The sequence below is a fragment of the Marmota marmota genome, unplaced genomic scaffold (assembly GCF_001458135.2).
Source record: "Marmota marmota marmota unplaced genomic scaffold, marMar, whole genome shotgun sequence".
Lineage (NCBI taxonomy): Eukaryota > Metazoa > Chordata > Mammalia > Rodentia > Sciuridae > Marmota > Marmota marmota.
The window spans coordinates 34038236-34059904 of record NW_026000037.1 but is presented as its reverse complement, the minus strand read 5'-3'; the positions used below and the strand labels follow the sequence as shown (position 1 = coordinate 34059904).

Sequence of the window (21669 nt, the reverse complement as noted above, 5' to 3'; positions counted from 1 at the left end):
ACCTCAGAGCTGAATTCAGGGTATCCCATAAGAACAACAACCAGGGATCGCTTTGAAGGTCATCTCAGAGTACTGGCAGGTAACAGGATGTTTGCCTGTCTGCAGAAAGCCATTAATATAATAGAATGATCTCGCTGGTAAAAATAAGTAACAAAGAAACAAACAAGATGAAGAGGGGTGAAGTTCTCATGCATAATATCAAAGCAAATCTGTAATAGCTACCTAACTAAACCTCCAAGCCCTTAGCTCATCGCCTGACCTAAAAAGTCACCCTGCTGTTCTAATGAAAGTTAGCTGTGGGAACATCTCCATCACAGCATCCCAACCACCAATATCACTTTTAAACTAAGCATTTGTTCTTTTTAATCTACTTCCTGTTTAGAAATCGCTTCTATTTTGAGCAGCACGTTTACTTTTTCACCTTTTGCTAAGAGAAATTGCATTTTATTATTGGAATCCAAATACAACTAAATGAGGAAAACTCAATAAAGGGACTGAAAAAAAATTTCACCCAATAAATTTGCTGAGAAATGCCAAGTTTGCGGCTGTGCCTACAGCCATTTTAGTTATAAGACACATAGTAGGAAACAGTTTTGGGGTTTTCAACCATTAGTTTATAAATTGGATAAGATAGATGTGTTCATTCATATGAAGTAATGTAATTTTTCTTGGGAAAGTTTAATATTATACAAATCCATTAGCATATTTACAAATTAATCTTCCCTTAGGAAAAAAAGATTGAAGATTTACAGAAGGAAGAGCTTTATTACTTCTAAAACTGCATTTTTAAAGAAAAGAAAAAGAAGGAAAATTATATTGAACTATAAATGCCTTTTTATGACTAACAGTTTTGCAACACCAAAATTTATGAAAGCAAAGAATAGAGCAGAGCATAGAGTTTTCAAGGAGCTCAGAAAAATTGCAACTCCTACATCACAAAATGTAAACTCCTATAAAACTAAACCTGTTTATGTGAATGCAAGCTAAATGGCATTAAATTAATTAGACACTCATGGCTATTAATGTGAACTTCCCCTGGAAATGTCTTGTTTTTTTTCTTCCAAATTCTCAAGCTACTTGTTCTAATTTTTGACAAGAAGGGATTTTTAAACCTTCACACCAGTGACAACAAAAATATATTCATTTGATTTCTTTCTCAAACTCCCAATGACATCTTAATGTTGAACAAATAACTGATGACATAATTAATTCCTGATACTCCGCTGTTATAAAATGGAATTTTCTGTCATCACAGAGAAAACTTGGAATGCTGGGTAAAGGAAGTCTCAATTTATGAACAAATGCCCAACATATTCTAAAAATTAAGCGATTTGACTTTCTTCAAATAGTCTCCTTTTTGCTCATTCCTAGCACTTACTTGGTGAATGTCTTTTTTTGTTGTTGTTTATTAAAGGAAGGGTTAAATGGACTTTCTACATAAACACAGGATGCAGCATAATATTAAGAGCAATTCTTAAATAACATGCAGATTTAGTGATGTATTAATAACTGCTTTTTCAACATTTCAAACTACTAAAAAAATCAAAGTACTATTTTTTCCACGGAAGATATCTGTTGCAATGTATTCAGCATATTATCATATACAATTTTTCAGGTTAAAAGACATCAAGCTGGATATGGTGGCACATGCCTGTAATCGTAGCAGCTCAGGAGGCAGAGGCAGGAAGATTGGGAGTTCAAAGCCAGCCTCAGCAAAAGGGAGGTCCTAAGCACCTCAGTGAGACCCCATCTCTAAATAAAATACAAAATAGGGCTGGGGATGTGGCTCAGTGGTTAAATGGCCCTGAGTTCAATCCCTGGTACTCCTGTGCCAAAAAAAAAATTATATATATATAATGATAATATTAATAACTTTGTATTTTTCATTTATTGATCACCTTCTGTATTCTAGTACATACTTTAATGCATTATCTTATTTAACCATCAAGCAACCCTATCAAGTAAATATTGTGTTCATTTGTATTTTAGATGAGAAAATAAAGTTTCAAGATAATAAATATCAAAAACATACAATAATAAGTGAGGGAATCCAGAATAAAATTCCAACCTCTCTGATTCCCAAGTCTACACATTTAACCCTAAAGTTCCAGTTATTCTTTTCTAACATTTTCACTTGCTCCACAATGCAGCATTCACAGGTACAGCCTAATCACTGAGGAGGGGTCCTGGAAGGGTTTATCTTGTCCCTGGACTCCTTGTTCTTTTTCTCTCTGCTTCCTACCTGCCATCAGGTGAGCAGCTTTCCTCCACCACACCCTTTTGCCATGATATCCTGCTTTGCTTCAGGCCCAGAGCAATAGAATCAATCCATTATGGACTGAGACCTCTGACACTGTGAGCCAAAATAAATCTTTCCTCCTCTAAGTTGTTTTTCTCAGGTATTTTGTCCCAGGGATAGAAAACTGACTAACATAACTATAAGTGTGCTACCATAGCTCCCATAAAGCATCTCATTTTCAGGCTACACATCCTCATGTGCAGTAGCTGTCCCACAAAGGGTAATTGTCAAGTTTTCTCACTATCACTATCTTTTCTTGTGCCCTTAGGTCCACTGAACATCCAAGCATCTCTTTAAAAAGGATGGCTCAGCTAGGCACAGGCCTTCATGAGGACTTGATCACTAGGAACAATAAGCCTCCTGATTCTGAGCTCCGATCCTTTTTACCTTGGAGTTCTGACATAATGTATAAAGATGCCAATTTATTTCTAAGTTTTGCTAGAAGATGTATTATTAGCCAGATAGTATAGAGACAGTACCCCTGAAAACACGGGCACTATTTTCCATTTTGGATGATTTACTGGACCCATTGATACAGTAATAACTTTGGATTTGGATGAAACTTCTGGGGTAAGAGCCAAGTCTGCAGAACCTTCCCCTAAAATCCTTCTATGATGAGCTTGATATCAAACAGACAAGTTTAATCACATTGATAGAAACCCTTCCTAGTCCTGTGTATGTGAAAAAGAACTGAACTCACCAAGAATGTCATTTGAAATACTTGAAGATCAGTCTGGAAAAAATACCCAGAGCACCTTTTTACCTAGATTAAAACATCAAGTTCCTGTGACAGTTGTTTTAGTCGGGGTTGAGTCACTGTGACCAAAATACCCAACAAGAACAACTTAGAGAAAGAGAAGTTTATCTTGGCTCATGGTTCAGAGGTTTCATCCATGGTGGGCAGATTCCACTGCTCTGGGCCCAAGATGAGGCAGGACATCCTGGCGGAAGGGCGTAATGGAGAAGCGCTGCTCCGTTTATGACAGATAGGAAGCAAAGAGGGGGAGACGGAAGGGGGTGCAAGGAAGATGAACCCTCCCAGGGCACTGCCCTCCCAGGGATCCACCTCCTGCAGTTACGGCCCACCACTTATAGTTGCCACCAAAACTAGGATGGACTGATTAGCTTACAACACTCATAATCCAATCATTTCGCCTCCAGACCTTGCTGCACGAACTCAGGAGCTTTTGGGGGACACGTCCTATCCAAGTGATGATGGCAGTCAAAATCTCATGGAAGACAAGTACTGAGCAAACAGTATAACATACGTGCATATAGCATTTCTGCCTTTAATATACTGCTTCATATTCACAGGTAAGAGAGAAAAGAACTGGACATGCTCAAGAAGTTTTTTTTATTTTACGTTTCACCAAGTAAATGACAATAGAACTGAAGAAAACAAGGTTGGCCTTTCAGATTCGCATACTCTTCAAACTTCCTCTCCTGAAATGTGCTGCAGTCCATCACACTTAACCTACTCTTTCCACACCTCCAGAAGGAGATACCCACAGATGCACCTATTGACTTTGGCATGAACTCAAAGAAACAAGCTTGCAAAGCTGGCCCTTTCTTTGTGCATTAACTTCAATTTCTCCTTTCCACACACACACTGAAAGAACATCAGGTAAATCCATTTACTTCCGCCCCCTCATCCCACTGCTGCTCCTAAAGTGACATATTAATTATGGCTCATTTGAAATTTTCTCTTACAAATGTAGGCTCAGACTTCAACACCTAAATGAATTATATATACGCCATGCAAGCCTGTTTGTTTCAGGTTTCTTAAAGGAAGAAAATGAATGCAGTGTATTAATCATCAAACCGATGTCCCTGATGGAAAAATAAATTATTTAAATGAGTAACACTCTGTTTTTTTTTTCCAATATGCTACTTTCTCAAATTCTTTTTTCAACATTTGAAAGGTTTTCAAGCAAGTTAAAGTTTGAAAAAATAATATGACAATTTACTACCAAGATGGTACAAGTTGACCAGATTAAAGCTGTGTACAGACTACACAGAGTTCATCCAAATTGTTGGGTCTCATCGTCAATTGGTTCTGCAGTTATCAAATGTATGGGATGGTAATCTAAAATGGCTGTTAAGATGATCTAAAAGTGCAGATTGTCTGCTATGGACCTAAATATATTTTATCCCCTTTACAGACAAAAATACATTAAAATCCCAGCGTAAGATTTGTTTTTAATCTTAACTTCCTAGTGTACAGACTGAGGAAGACAAGTGGAATAGCCATAACGTGTGTTTATCCAGTCTTTATTCAGCCTATTTAAACTTCCTAGAGAGCAAATTCTTCAAGTTCCCCATTTTATTTAAAACCATATTACAGTTGTATCACACATACAACTAAAAATTATAGGGATGAAACTACCAATAAGATCAAATACAAGGAGAAGGATATAAAACTCAACAGGGGGAAACCAGGAAACCACCTTGACTAGAAAGTAAGCTGTCAGAGAAGTCGTTGAAACCACCACCTAGGATGTGCAGGATCCGTGTATGGGAAAGAAACGAACACCCAGGAATACCCAGGGAGAACAATTTACTAAACTCAGCAGGTACAGGGAAGAAATTCAGTGATGAGAGCTATATTTGTTAGGGGAGACTAATTACTTTTTAAGAAGAGGCAGATTGAAAATATATAATAGTGAAAATTCAAGAGAATTTTTAGTATTTAAATAATGGTCAGAGAGGATGGATTTTTTTTTTTTTTTTTGGTACCAGCGATTGAGCTCAGGGGCACTCAAGGAGCCACATCCCCATCCCTATTTTTTTTTAATATTTAATTGATTTTATTTTGGATGAATATGTTCATGGAACCTTCTTCTATGCTCTCACTGGAGAGCCTGGGCTTGTGGGTGCTCTACCACACTGAACAAGACTTTCAAGGTCACCCTGGAAGTCATCTGCCTCCTAGTCAGCAGATCAGAGACAAAAGAGTGGATATGTGTGTGTGGCAATGTTTAATGGGACAGGATATGAAGCCAACCACTTCTATTCAAATTCATTTGGGTAAAATTTGTCACATGGTCACAGTAAATGTTAAACTGTGAAAGGTAGTTGTGTGATTGTGAAGAGAAGAATAAACATTGTTTTTAATAGGTAGCAGTCCCTGCCACTATATGTCCCTGTGCAAATTATAGTCATATTCACTCTTTTTCCTGCACATAGAACTCATTCAATAATATCCTGCAAAGACACACAGCAGTCTGTGGGCTGCTGACTTACTAGGTTTTTCTCTGCAACTTTAGGTGGTTTCTGGTCCCATGACCTATGAACTAAGAGAAGATTTTCCCCTCTCCCATGTATACCTCTACATCAAGAATTGTGCCCAAACAAGGAAACTTTGATAGATTCTATGTAAAGGGGGAAATGGGAGATACACAGTAATGGCAGATCCATTTCAATGATGAACCCCCTGCTAGGCAGTATATGAAGCCCCAATTCATGAGAACTGGGCAAGTTCCACCTCCTTGCTTCAACTCTCCAAGGAGAATCTGCAGTGTGCCTTGTTCTCCTTGACCCCTTTGCTTTACCTCCCGGGATACTTTTCCTCATTCACCATCCTGCGTGGCTCTATCTGAAGTAAGCATGGAAAAATGTGCTCATGTTTAGAGGTCACAACCATCATTGTCCATTTTCTGCTAGTTTTGGGAATCAAGGGTTGTTTTATGAAAATCAAGAGTTTTTTTTAGGACCATAATCATTGCTCTATTGGCAACATGTTTCCCTCAAAATCTTTGGGAGAATCTGAGGTATCTGTTTCCACTCAGTGCCTAAGTAATCATCCTCTAAATTCTTTTTTTCAGATTAAAGACTTGGGCCTCTTACGTTCGTTTAATTTTTTTTTCTTTTGTTTACTATCTTGTTTTGCTTTTTAGTGTCCATGCCTTGCTCTCAATCAGGAAGTAGTTAGTGGGGGTCATCTAAAACACTAGGATTGGGTGAAAAGATCATCCACTTTTTTCTATTGAGATAAAACTAGCATAACATACAGTTTGCCCTTTTAAAGTATATATTTCAATGGCTTTTAGTACATTTGCAGAGTTTTGCAAGCATCACCAGAGACAATTTTAGTACATTTTCCTCACAGCAGAGAAATACCATGTTCTTTCACTACCATATCCCTACTCTTCCACTCCACCTCTGGTCAATCTATTACTTTCAGTCTCTATAGATTTGCCTATTCCAGACATTTTATAAAAATGTGGTCATACATTATATGGTCTCTCACGACACATTTCTTTTACTGATAAAATGTCTTCAAGTCTTATTTGTGTTTAAACATATCACCCTTTCATTTATTCCTTTTTCTGGCAGAATAATATTCCACTGCATGAAAATACCACATTTTGCTTATTCACTCATCAATTGATAGATATTTGAGGGTTTTTTTCTACTTTGGGAACATTATGAATGCTACTATAAATATTTAAACACAATTTTTTTGTGTATATGTTCTCATTTCTCTTGGATTTATACATAGAAGTGGAATTACTGGTAACACTGTATTTAACCATCTGAGGAATCAGCAGAATGTTTCCTGTAGTGTCTACACTAATTTACATCCTAAACAGTATATGAGAATTCCAATCTCGTCACATCCTCACCAGATATTATCTGATTTTTTTATATCCATCCTAGTGTTGAGCACTTCTCATGTGCTTATTGTTCATTTGAACATCATCTTTAGAGAAATGTCTATTCCACTTATTTGGCAATTTCTCAATAAGACTTCTTTATTTTTTAGTTGTAAGTGTTCTTACATATATTCTAGCTATAATTCCCTTATCAGAAATATCACCTATAAAGTTTTCATCCATTCTGTGGTTTGTCTTTTCACTTTCTTGAAAGGTAATTTTGATAAGAGTTCAACTAATCCATTATTTTGTGTTTGCTTGTGCTTTTGATGTCATATTTGAAAATTCATTGCCAAATGCAACATCCTAATAATTTAGCCCTATGTTTTCTTCTAAGAGTTTTATGGTTTAAGCACTTTTGTTCAGATCATTTATGAATTTTGAGTCAATGTTTGGAAAACATGTGACGTCAATGGCCAATTTCATTTTTTTTTTGTATGTAGTGATCCAACTTCCATTGTTTGAAAAAAAAAAAACTCCTTTCTCTACTGAATTGTCTTGACAGCCCTATCAAAATCAGTCAACCATTGAAATGTGCTTATTATTTGGATACTCAATTTTATTTGTAAATCTATGTCTATCCTGATGCCAGTATCACAACATCTTCATTACTCTTCCTTTGTGGTATGTAATGTTTTATAGATTTAAGAGTATGCTTTTTTATATCCTTTATTAGATTTTTTTCCTAAATATTTTAAGTTTTGCTATTATGTTTTTGTTGTTTTTTTAATTTTCATGCCATACCATTTATGGCAAGTACATAGATATACAGCTATGTTTTTTTGAAGGGGGCAATGCCAGGCATTGAACTCGGGGACACTTGACCACTAAGCCACATCCCCAGCCCTATTTTGTGTTTTATTTAGAGACAAGGGCTTACTGAATTACTTGGCACCTCATCATTGCTGTGACTGGCTTTGAACTTTTGATCCTCCTGCCTCAGCCTCCCAAGCCACTGACATTACTGGCATTTGCCACCACACCCAGCCTATATACAGATCATTTTTCAATATTGAATTTATGTCCTCCAAGTTTGTCAAACACATTTCTTAGCTCTAATAGTGTTCTGGTGGATTACTGGAAATGTCCTACATATAAAGTAATGTAATCTGTGAATAGTTTTGCTTCCTCATTCCAGTTACAATGCTTCTATTTCTCGACTCACTGCCCTGGTCACAATCTGTCATGCAGCAGCAGTAAGAGCAGGTGTTCTTGTCTTACTCTTGGAGGGAAAGCTCCTATCTTATCACTGAGAACCATGTCACCAGTGAGCCTTCATGGATACCCTTTTTAGGTTAAAAACATCCCATTCTGTAACTAGTAGATTGGATGTTTTTATAATGAAAAGGCATTGGATTTGTCAGTTTTTTTTTTTTTTTTCTGAATCTATTAAGACAAATGTGTGCGGTTTTCTTGTAATACACCTTATCAATAGAATAAAACACATTAGTGGATTTTCAGGTATTAAACCAATTTACAACCCTGGGGTAAGCCTCACTTGGTCATGGTATAATCATTTCACATATGACTTGATTTGGTTTTAGTATTTTGTGGATGATCTTTTGCATCCATGTTCATAAAAATTGGTCAATAGCTTGTTTCCTTTTCTTGCGATGTCTTTGTCTAGTTTTGGTACCAAAGGAATACTGGCTTCACAGAATACCTGGGAAGTGTTCCCTTTTCTTCTAATTTTTGGAAGAGTTTGTGAAGATCTTAATTCTTTTGCAAATATTTGACAGAATTCACCAGTGAATTAATCTGTTCCTGGCCTTTTATTTGTGGATAGTGTTTTGGTTTTTTGTTTTGTTTTTAATGACAAATTCAATCCCTTTACTTGTTATAGATATTTTCAGATTGTATCTTGCTTCTTGAGTCAGTTTGGTAGCTTGTGTTATTCTGGAAATTTGTTAATTCTATCAAAGTTACATAATACACTGACATACAACTGAGCATAGCATTTCTTTATAATGCTTTTTATTTCTCTAGAGTTAGTAGTAATGTCCTTCTTTTGATATTTGATTCCTGTAACTTGGCGTTTCTCTCTGTCAAAGTTTTCTCAATTTGGTAATTTTTTTTCCAAGAACCTGGCTTTGGTTTCATTGATTTTTCTTTATTGATTTTTCTATTCTCTATTTCATTAATTTCCACTTGATTCTTTATTCTATTCTTCATTCTATTGGCTCTCGGTATAGTTATTTTTTATTCTTCCAGTACCTTAAGAGTGAGTCAAGGTTAGATTGTTGATCTGAGGTCTCACTTCTTTTTAAATAATAGGCATTTATACCAATAAACTCTTCTCTATGCCTTGTACTAGCTGTATTGCACAAATTTTTGTATTTCTATATTTGAATTTTTTAATTTTAATTTTTCTCTGAATCATTAGTTTAGAAGTATGTTGGTAATTTCCATGTATTTTCTAATTTCTAAAATTTCTTTTGATTAATTTCCAATTATATTTAATCATGATCAGAGAAAAAGCTTTTAATACTTTTATCCTTTTAGATTTATTGTTTCATTTTTATGTCCCAGTATGATATATTATGGAGCATGTTCCATGTGTACTTAAGAAAAATGTGCATTTTTCATATCTGAGCAGGACAGTCCAAAGATGTCTGTTCTAGTATACAGTGGTGGATTTTTTCTTTTTTCTTTTATCTTTTTTTTTTTTATCTTCTGCTGGTTATTCTATTCATTTTGAAAGAAAGTGAAGTCTCCAACTATTATTCCTAAATTGTCTATTTCTCACATTTCTGAAAACTAATTTCATCTATTTTAGTACTCTGTTATGTGTATACATATTTATGATTTTTTATATTTTCACTCCAGTTTGACCCTTCACCATTGTAAGTTGTCTCCAACTCTAATAACATTTTTGTTGTAAAGTTTATTTTGCCTGATACTACTATAGCTGCTTTAGTTTCCATTATGGTTGCTGTTTGAATGGTAATCCTTTTTTTCATCTTTTTACTATTTGTACATTTGAATCTAAAGTGACTCTCCTATAAACAACAATTTTTGGTTTTTGTTGTTGGTTTATTGTTTACCTAGTCTGACAGTCTTTGCTTTTTTACATTAGTTTTTTTTCTACTAACAATGAATATACTATGATATGGTTTGCTATTTCATTTCAATTTTTATTTGTCATGCTTTGTTCCTGTTTCTCCTTTACTGCTTTCTTTGTGAATATATTTCTTCATAGTACAAAAATTATTGAAGACATTAAAATGCTATGTGTTTTAGTAATTTCTTTAATGGTTGACTGAGTTTACTATTTGCCTCTTAAAGTTAGTATAATTTAAAGCTGTTTTTGATAAGTTATCTCCAATGAGAGAAATGTTAGTCCTACACATCTTTGCTCTCTTTTTCCACTCTTTTTTGGGTATTATTGTTCCACAATAATATAATTATGTTAATAATTATACTAATTTATATAATTACATATATAATTTGACATCAAACAGTATTAAAATTTAACAAGGCATTGCACTTTCTATCATTTTATATCCTTTAAAGAAGTTGACAGTGAAAAGGAGAACAAGCATATTTTATCACTTGGGTTGTTAATCTTGTTTATCATTTCTGGTTCACCAATAAATATTAATCTGCATTTATCAAAACTGATACTCACTTTAGAGTGTATTTAGCCTTGAATTTCTCCATGCCCTGTTGCAAATAATGCCCACTACTTGGGGAAAATTTAAAAATACCTCTATGGTCTGCTTCTTCTCCCTTCTCCATCCCCTACCTCTTGGAAAATCTCTGAGAAATGGTTGGGATGGCAGAGAAATGGCATGTTTCTCCTAGTGATAGCCTCACCTTCAGGAACCTGGCACTCAGTAGACTGGGGTAGGGTATGGAATCGGCTGCAATCTCTTTGCCTCTCTGGGCATGAAGCACTCTACCCTTTGAGGAACGGAAAGGATGGCTGAAGCTCCAGTGCTCTTGGGAGAACCACACCCCAGGTGGAGCTCCTTCCCATCAGAGTGAGCCAGGTAGAGAAGATTCAGCCACGCTTGACCAGAATTTAGCTTCAGCCACAGTTAGGTGGGATAGGATGATAAATGCTGATGCCCTGTCCTTCCCAGGAAGAAAGCCCACCAACTAGGCACCCATACATAGGAGGGGAGGGGAGGGGAGCCTTGTGTTCTTGCCTACACCAGCCTGGAATGGAGTTTCTGCCTTTCTGAAAGGAGAGGGAGGAGGCCAACTCTTTAGTCCTTGCCTAATTTGAGTTTTTGGATTTAGTATTTCTCCATTTGCTGTATATCCATAGGGTCATTTCCAGGGATCTTACTCTTCTTACTTTTTACCTGTTTACGTGGGGAGGAGGTCTTCAGCACTCTGCATACTGTCATTCCAAGTGTAGAACTCCCAACCCCTTTGATTTTATCTTTGATATTGTGTTGAGTCTATTTCTTTAATGAGAAGTGTTACTGGGACTTGGAAAAAGTTTTCTTTTCTTGTCCTTGTTACTTACTCTTTGGAGTGCAGAAGCAGTCGTTTTTACATTCCTGGGAAGCAATTTATAATTACAAATCAACCTAGTCTTTCTTGAGGTAATCTTCTTATATCTTGCTAAACGCAACAAAGAAAAACAAAAACATTCTGGCTCTTACTAACAACTTTCCCTAGACTGGCATGTTCAGTACATCTTCTTTCTGGGTTGTTGTTTATAATATTTTACCAAATGCTTATAATCTCCAGTATCTTTCTGCTTCCTGATATTTGTCTCCTTGCTATCTACTGACCAACTGTTCTTGAGTCAATGCCTGTTTTGCAAAATTTTATATGGCAATAATATACTTCTAGATATTAATTTCTGCATTAATAAATTGAGGCATATACTCAAACCAAATTGAAGTTTATTTCTTGCTTAAATAATAGTACTTGGCCAGTGAACAAATCGTAGGGTAGTACTCTTACCCAAATTAATACAAAAATAAAAAATGAAGAGACTCCTTTATGAATGAGATGCAAAGTATCTTTCAAGCAACAATCAAGAATATGTATTTCTTTTTCTTAAAATTAGGAAAGCTATGAAACTACCACATAACCCAGCTCTCACACTCCTCAGTATATATATCCAAAAGATTTTAAATCATTAAACTACAGTGACATAGCCACCTCAATGATTATAGCCATTCAATTTGCGATATCTAAGCTATGGAACCAATCTAGGTTCCCATTAACAGATGAATGATAAAGAAAATGCGCATATCTACACAATGAAATATTACTCAGTCATAAAGAAGAGTGACATTATAATATTTACTGGCAAGTGGACAGAACTGGGGAGTACCGTGCTAAGTGAAATAAGCCAATCCCAAAAAGTCAAAGGCCAAATGTTTTCTCTGATAGGTGGAAGCCAAGCCAAAATAAGAGAGGGTGGGGGTCAAAAAGAGAGAGGTAAAAGGGGGGAAAAAATGGAGACGGAATTTCATCAAAATAGAAGAAAGATCAGTAGATAAAGGACATTGAAGAGAAAGAGGGGAAAATGATGGGGAAGGGGGACAACAGTGGAATGAATCTGCCTGAACTTTCTTAGGAGCATCATGGCTGTGACATGGTGGGGTGGGTCCCGGCATCAGGTGCATCCACAGGAAACTAAAAAAAAAAAATAAGTAAGCTACATAGATTGAAGAATGATTGGTGAAGTGGAGGGAGGGGAGCAGGGTTCTGGGGAAGTTCTGGGTCATGAATTGGAGCTGGTTTTGTTCCATGCTTTGTGATTATGTCGGGGTGAATCCTGACATTGTATATAACTAAAAAGAATAAATTAGAAAAACTTATGAAACCTCTCTCCATCATGGATACAGAGAATTTTCTGGGCATGTGTGGGCACAATACACATCATTAGGCTGAGAGCTTTTTATATGTATGTTGAGAGGGGCATTATAGGACATGGTCATGTTAAGAGGGAGTTGAACGCCTGAAGTGTTGGGAAGAATTTTCATTTCATACATTGGTGGAGGAGGACATTGGGAGAGAGATACTGTTCCTCTGTTGGCTCCACTCCTTAGAAGAGAAAGTTAACGAAAGAGGGAGCATTTTTAGCATCCTTCTGCTCTGCACTCCCTCTTATGGTGTTACAGGTCGAATTGTGGTTCCCTAGAATTTATATTAAAAGAACAAATCCCAGGATCTCAGAATATGACTGTATTTGGATATTACACCTGTAAATAAGTAATTAAGGTAAAATGGCATCATGTGGTAATAAGGAGGGCAGGATGCAGAAAACAGGCCCAGGGCTCATCACTTTCACACAAGCGAGAAGTACAGTCACCCAGAAGCTAAGGAGTGAGGCTTCAGAAGAAACCAGCCTGCTGGCCCCTTGATCTTGACTTTTACCCTCTAGAGCTAAGAGAAGGAACTGTTTAAGCCATCCAGTCTGTGGGTGCTATGGCGGTCCAAGAAAACAAATACATAGGGGAGAAAGGGAAATACACAATTGCTTGTTTTAGGAGAAGTCGTGGGACAAGTGCATAGCTTCCATTCCTAAGCAGTGGGTAGTGAATGCAGCCTCTCTTGGCTGCTCCAGAACATAGTTGATAAGTGAGCACTGCAGACAGAGTACCATGACAGATGCCATCAGTGAATGACAGACAGCTCAGATGGGGATTATGTCTGGGGGGAACCTAGAGACTAGGGAGATGGAATATGTAGAAACAGTGTACACCAGAGATCCCAGAACACAGAAAAGAGCTGTGTATCTAGGATTCTTCCCAGGGGACTCTGGGGAGCTGACACCCACATTGACCTACACTGAGTAGTGGGAACCTGAGGTGCAGAATGTGGTCTGAGGTGCAGAATGTGGTTCTAAGCAGCTGGCCAGAATAATCCGCATCTGCTGACCAGATTCTTTAGTTCCTACCACGCTAAGGGGCAGCTGACACTTGGATGGCAGTATACTTTGAACAGATGGAATAGGGCTTGGATATGAGCCACATGGACAATTATTGGCTAAGGATTTCACCAATTTTCTTATGAGGACTGTCTTATGGCTACCATCAACACCATACCGGTTAACTAAAGTATACTTCAGGGCTGGGGCTGGGGCTTAGTGGTAGAGCACTTGTCTAGCATGTGTGAGGCACTGGGTTCAATCCTCAGCACCACATAAAAATAAATAAAATAAAGGTATGTGTTCATCTACAACAACAACAACAAAAGTATACTACAAACATAGAGAGACAACTCTATGTGATGCACAATCAAAGCTAACACAACTCAATACCTGCAATGAGTTTAGTTCACAGTATGGATAGTATGACAATAGTGAAGAAAGTGCAGACTTGGAGGCAGATTCAATATCAAATAAAACATATGCCTTATGAGCACTAGTGGAGCATTGGTTCCTGCACTAAGGAGAGAGGCAGAGAGACAGAGGGAAAGAGAGAAATGTGTTCCTGCCACTGTGAACTTGGGCAGGTTACTTTTATCTCCAAGTCTGTTTTCTTATATGATTAATGGAGGTCATAATAGTTATCTTTGATAGTTCTTGTAAAGATTAATTTTTTTAAGAAAAAAGAGAATGTGTTTAAAAATACTTAGGACAGTGCCCAGTAAATAACTATATTCTAAATTTATTTCTTTATCACTTTGTCTACCTTTGCTCTCTGCAACAAGCAACAAGTTAAAAGAGCCCCCTTACGTATTGTCCAAAGGAGTTAAACAAATTATTACCATAGTCAAATTCTGAGACCCAAAGAAAGATCACTGAACAAGGCCAGCTTTTGCTTCAATAAACCAGCTCTTACATTATGATGAATAAAACTCACAGGATCTTAGGTTTATTCTTCCAGAAGGTATGAATATGTGTATGTTTGTTTGTTTTCTATTTTTGCCACCTCTTTCATCTTTATAGGATTGATCTCAGGATTTAAGAAAAAAATCATCTGTTGAAATAGAATAGAAAAAATAGAACAGTGTATCATAAAGAATAATGACAATTTGCAATAGCCAAACTATGAAACCAACCTAGATGCCCTTCAACAGAAGACAGGATAAAGAAAACGTGTTACATATAAACAATGAACTATTACTCAGCCATAAAGAAGAATTAAACTATGGCATTTGCAGGTAAATGGATGGAACTGGAGAGTATCATGCTAAGCAAAATAAGCCAATCCCCCCAAAACAATGGCTGAATATTTTCTCTGATATGCAAGTGCTATTCACAATGGGGGAGGGGGAGGGAAAAATAGAGGTGCATTGAATTAGACAGAGGGGGAATGAAGAGACGGGAAGGAGTATGGGGGTAGGGAAGAGAGTAGAATGAATCAGACATTATTTACCTATGTACATATATGATTATACAACTGATGTGATTCCACATCATGTACAACCAGATTCCAATCATTTATGTATGACACCTCAAAATGCATTCTGTCATGTATAAATAATTAGAACAAATGTAAAAATGAAAAAAATAAAGAATCAATAAATGGGATGGTATCCAATTAAAAAGATTCCTCATAGCAAAGGAAACAATCAAGAACATGAACAGGGAGTCTACAGAATGGGAGAAAATCTTTGTCATCTGCACCTAAGATAGAGCACTAATCTCCAGGATATATAAAGAACTCAAAAAAATTACCACCAAGAAAAAAAAAAAACAAGTAACTCAATCAATAAATGGGAAAAGGAACTGAACAGGCACTTCACAGAAGATACAATTGGTCAACAAAAATAGGAAAAAATGTTCAACATCACTAGCAATCTCATCCAGTCAGTCTGGCAATTATCAACAATACAATTAACAATAAATGTTGGTAAGGATGTGGGGATAAAATTGCACACTCATACATTACTGTGGGACTGCAAATTGGTGCAAGCACAATGGAAAGCAGTATGGAGATTCCTCAGAATACTTGAAATGGAACCACCATTTGAAACAATTATCCTACTCCTTGGCATATACCCCAAAAGACTTAAAAATCAGCATACTATAGTGATGCAGCCACATCAATGTTTATAGCAGCTCAATTCACAATAGCTAAGCTATGGAACCAACCTAGGTGCTCTTCAACAGATGAGTGAATAAAGAAAATGTGGAATATATACATAATGAAATATTACTCAGCTATAAAGAAGAATGAAATTAAGCCATTTGCCAGTAAATGGATGGAACTGGAGAGTATTATGCTGAGTGAAATTAAGCCAATCCCTGTTCACCTCACTGATTGTTTCTTTTGCTTTTGACTGTTCCTTTTGCTTTTTAGTCTGAATCCACCCCATTTATTGATTCTTGATTTTATTTCTTGTCTTATTAAGGAAATTGGGGCCTAATCCAACATGATAAAGAATTGGGCCTACATTTTTTTTTTTTCCTATTAGGCGCAGGATCTCTGGTTTAATTCCCAGGTCCTTGATCCAGTTTGAGTTGAGTTTTGTGCATGGTGAGAGATAGGGCTTAATTTCATTTTTTTGCATATGGCTTTCCAGTTTTCCCAGCACCATTTGTTGAAGAGGCTATCTTTTCTCCAATGCATGTTCTTGGTGCCTTTCTCTAATATGAGAACTATGTTTATGTCGGTTATCCTCTGGGTCCTCTGCCGCAGTCCGGCTGCAGCAAAATAACCGGGAGGGGTGACGAACAACTTGTGTACATTGATACAGGGGGTATATATACATTACACACAGCTTATCTTAATTAACATAAACTAGATACAGCAATCAACCAATAAGGAATCTCCACACTTTATGGCTCGCTGGTGTTACTTCACAAACCACTCCCTCTGGCAAAATCCCAGGCGCCATCTTGACTTGTTTACAGACCCTAACAGTCCTCTATTGGGTACCATTGGTCTACAAGTCTATTTTGGTGCCAATACCATGACATTTTTGTTACTATTGCTGTGTAGTACAGTTTAAGGTCTGGTATAGTGATGTCACCTGCTTCACTCTTCTTGCTAAGGATTGCACTTTGTGTACAACCAGAGACATGGAAAAATATGCTCTATATGTGTACTATGAATTGAAATGCATTCTGCTGTCATGTATAACAAATCAGAATAAATAAGAAATTAAGCCAACCCCCCAAAACCCAAAGGTCGAATGTTCTGATATGCAGACACTGACTCACAATAAGCAGGGGCCAGGGGCAGAGGAGTGGAGGTTCACCAGATTGGATAGGGGGGAGTGGGGGGAAGAAGGGGATGGGAATGGGAAAGAATAGAATGACTCAGGCATAACTTTTCTATGTTCATATATGAATATACCACCAGTGCAACTCCACATCATGTACAACCACAAAAAAAAAGAAATTTATGCTCCTTGTATGTATTATACATTAAAACACATTCGACTGTCATATATAACTAAAAAAAATAACTAAAAATATTTAAGAATGATGTTCTACTTTCATATGCAGTATATACTAACACATATCTAGTAATATATGACTAACTCGTTTTTGAGAACATGATAAAAGCAGTCTAAGAAGGTGAATCAATCTCTATAACCCTCAATAACTGTACTGAAAATAGGAGGGAACATATAGTTCAGACAGCATCATCTGTGTATTATCTGTGCTGCATTAAGCCAGGTTCTCAACATGTCAAAGCAGTTGCCAGTTTGGCTAAGGATTCAAGGAAGAAATATTCATTTCTTTTCAGGGAGTGGCTGCAAATACTCACAGAATCCAGCCTACATATTCATAATCTCCAAAGTTTTGATTAGGTGCAAATTGCTCTCCAAAATACTTTTAAATCCTATCTAAGGCAATGAGCTGCAGACTTTATAGGCAACGTGTACTTTCTCTTATTTCTGTTATCCTTTTCCTTTAGCTAGTCCACTTTCCATAGATCAGAAGAATTTGGCGGGATGATGGGGGTGTGAATAAAATGTTAACTTTCTTAATTGAGTCGGGGTTTTTTTGTTTTTTTGGTTTTTTTTTGTTGTTGTTTTTTTGGTACCAGGGATTGAATTCCATGGCACTCGACCACTGAGCCACATCCCCAGCCCTATTTTATTTAGAGACAGGGTTTCACTGAGTTACTTAGCTCATTGCTTTTGATGAGTCTTGTGATCCTCCAGTCTCAGCCTCCCAAGTCACTGGGATTACAGGCATGTACCACCATGCCTGGCCTCTGCTTTTCTTCTAATTCCAAATTCTCCCCAATTTTCCTGAATCTACTCCCTTTATTTTTTGTACTTGAAACATAGGTTTAGGATGTAATCAGATTTAACCCATGCTGTCATATCAGTTATTTTATTAGGAAAATATCAAATCTATACTATACAGGGTACAGGGTTAATCCCTTGAGAAGTCACCAAGAAATAAGGGACCAGGCTGACTGATATACTCAAATACAAAACCATATGATAACCATACTTTCACTTCTTTTCTCTTTCACACTTTTACTCAAGCTTATAGTCCTTTCATTAAATAGTAATGATCTATAATCAAATAATGTTGAAAAGTTTGTTTTATGCATTTGGCTTCACATACAATATTCATAGCTGTGACATGTGATGAAAAGACCCACTGTTTAGAGATCCCTGCTAAATCTACATGCAGCGTTCATTTACGACAGAACAATCACACAATTTGAACACAGTGTAAACAATATAATAAGCATTGAACAATCTTGTGGGTGATACCAAAGTTTACTTAAACAGATTGATAACGTCCTCACCAAAAAATAGCAGGCATAGTTTGCAGTTTGTTCTAAGCAGGATGATATAATTACTGAACTCTGTTGCAAATGCCCGGACCCCCTGAAGTGTTCTCATAGGAAATCATTCTCCAATACAATGACAATTCTCTCCATATCACATAGTTTATATGGTTTGTCAGAAAATACATAAACTACATTAAAATCAAGAAGTGAAGAGCAGAAAACAAGGTTTTTAAAGGGACAAGCAAGTGATTGCTTTCTCTAAACTTAATTATGCTCCCCTTACCCACAAATATTATTACACGTTCTTCACCTAATGCTCATGGATGAAAGTGACCAAAGGAAATATCTCAGCTGAAGTAACAGGTCCTTCCAAACCCTATGTGATTCCAGAGCACCAGCCCTGACCTTTCAGGCTTTTTTTTTTTTTTTCTTCCAAAGCTGACTTAGTCTTATTGAAATCATGAAAGTGTTAAGTGGGAGTAGTCATAAATCAGTATTTTAAAGTCTGCTGCCAGCATGAATTCTCTACATTTAAAAGGGGAGAGGGTGATTTAAAACTCAACAGGACTTCACCGTTGTTAAATGCAGTTTTCTAGTGATCTGGTAACTGAAATATGACAATCTTTTTTTTTTTTAAATCAGGCTTTCCAAATACAAAAGCACATACAGATATACACATATACCCAAGAATGTTAGAAATAACAAAGTGAAGTAAGAAATAGCCTAAAATACAAACCATTTAAATTTAAGGGAAATTTAAGTACAGTATTTTATTTGAAAATACTTGAGCTTTTTTTATTTATATAAAGTTATATGAAAATGCCTTTGCTTCTCTTTACTGAAATTAGAAACAATAACAAAAATTAGAGGAATGTACCAAATACATTTGTAACTTGATCCATAAAGTGAAACTCATTAATAACTTTCTTTGATGAATGAAATGTTTTTAAGAGTGTGAATTCTGTGAAGATCCGATGTTTGAATACAAAGTTTGAATTAAATTATTTTAAGGTAAAGATTGCATCTCCATACAAATAAGTTTGAAAATAATTTTTTATAAGTAAATCTGAAAAAAATGGATAGTGTAATAATTGGGCACTTCCAAAACAACTGGTTATTTAAATGAAGTCTACTTTTGTGGAGGATATCTTTTATAGCATCTCCTAGTCAGTAGAAATAAAAAGCCAGATTATGGTGTCTGTCACATCTCCAGACATACGCAGTTGAATATGGTAAAAAAAAAAAAAAAAACCTCTAAAACAGGTCTGGTCAGATATTTAGTACAAAAGGCAGCCATCTACATGGTGTGAATTGAGAAATGTTAGAGACCATCTCTGCCAAAATGATCTGTTCCAGCCCCCGTGTTCTTGTCACCATTTCTTCTGTAAGCATTTAGAATTCTAATCACTAGTCATTATTTTTTCGCATCATTAAAAATCTTTACCAGAAAGCAAACATATTACCTAAGAAGTCATTAATAAGTCATTAACACCTTATCTTGAATTAAATCAATCAGACCATACAAATAGTTTACTTAAAGGCCTGGAGGGAGTATAATATCAAACAGGTAATTTTGATGAGGGCGCAGAGTTTAAAAACACAACTATTGGGCCATTTTCCAGGAAGGGATCCTAAAATACTGGGTTGTTTGTCAGAGGAAGAATTGCAGTGTCATCAACGCAAAGGTGGAGAAGATACAAAAGGGAGAAAACCTGTGACATCATTTTCCTCCATGCCAATGAACATAAAATCTGAGTATGATTGACAATTTCAAAACACAGTACCAACAACAACAAAAAAAAATGGTAACAGTATATTATTTATACTCCTAGCCTAAGAATATATATAGACTTCAGTGACTTCTCTCAACTTTATATTACTGTTAACAATTCTGAGTGTTATAGAATTCTCAGCACTAGCAGGTACCTGATCATAGACTGAACCAAAGTGTCAGACACAGCAAACACACATGAGCATTTTATAATGAGACATATCATAACCTTAATACTTGCATACAGTGCCATCAATCATATTATTCATAAACATCAGATAACCATGATCAAATTATTAAAATTGCATTCAGATAATTCTGAGAAAAGTGATTAATGTCAGTTGCAGAGAGTATGTTTGGGGGCACAGAGAGGGATGCAGCATAAGGGTGTGATGGATGTTCCTAATTCAGGCAGGTGGTCTGACAATTCTACCAGGTTCTGTTCTGACACACAGCCATACCCCCACCTACCACTGAGTGTTCAGGATCTTCAAGTTCTTTAGACTATTGGCCTATAGTCACATACATTGCTCTGCTAGTCAATAAAGGAAAAGTCAAAATAAGAGATTGTTATTGAAAATTACACAAGTGGAAATTCTCTGAAGTAAATTAAAAATAAAAGAATAAAGCTGTTAAATGAATATATTTTCATGCTCCGGGGCTATGTGTTTAACAGTTTTCTAACTGTTCACTCATTTATTTAAAAAAAAAAATACATCAGTTATTATCTCCTAGAGTTGAAATTAGATATTTAATTGACTGGAGGGAATGAAAGTCACTCACTTTTAAGTAAGGCAGCTACTTAAAAATATTTCGATAAAATGTTTCGTACAATCATAATGGGCCCAAAGTCTTGGCAAACTTTCTTTTGTATATATATAGTTGTTTTTAATAAGTGTCATGCTGTAAGAACTAACTCCTTCCGAAACATGTTTATCTTAATTAGGAAAGTCAACAGACTTCTAATGGGAAGAAATGGGTATTTTTCTCTGTGGTATCGAAGGCATCAAAGGCCCAGTTCTCCTGCCAAACCAATCTTCCTTCCTGCCTGCTTTTTAAACCCAGGTGATTGCAGACAGCTGAGCAGGCAAAGCCTCTGCTGACCTGGCTCCCATTCCCATCTCTGCTCTGTCCTCTCATCTCTTGGGCAAGCGCCCCCCCCCCTTTTTTTTTTTTTTTTGCCTCAGGAAACCTAGGGATATTCATGGCACTGAGGCAAATAATGTGGAATTAAAAACTAAATTCTTGAGGCCTTATCCTAGCAACAAGACCATCACCATCTGTTCAGAGGACAAGCCTGCCATTATTTGCTGCATTCTT

At 36.4% G+C, this 21669-nt stretch overlaps 1 long non-coding RNA gene across 2 annotated transcripts in view; it reads left to right on the top strand.

Annotated features, from left to right (window-relative positions):
* Window positions 1-4161, top strand: part of LOC125619388 — a 69042-nt gene extending 64881 nt beyond the window's left edge. For both annotated transcript variants that reach the window (XR_007350916.1, XR_007350915.1), the window contains exon 4: window positions 3614-4161. This is a non-coding gene — a long non-coding RNA (uncharacterized LOC125619388). The remainder of the gene's footprint in view (window positions 1-3613) is intronic.
* Window positions 4162-21669: the final 17508 nt, after the last annotated feature.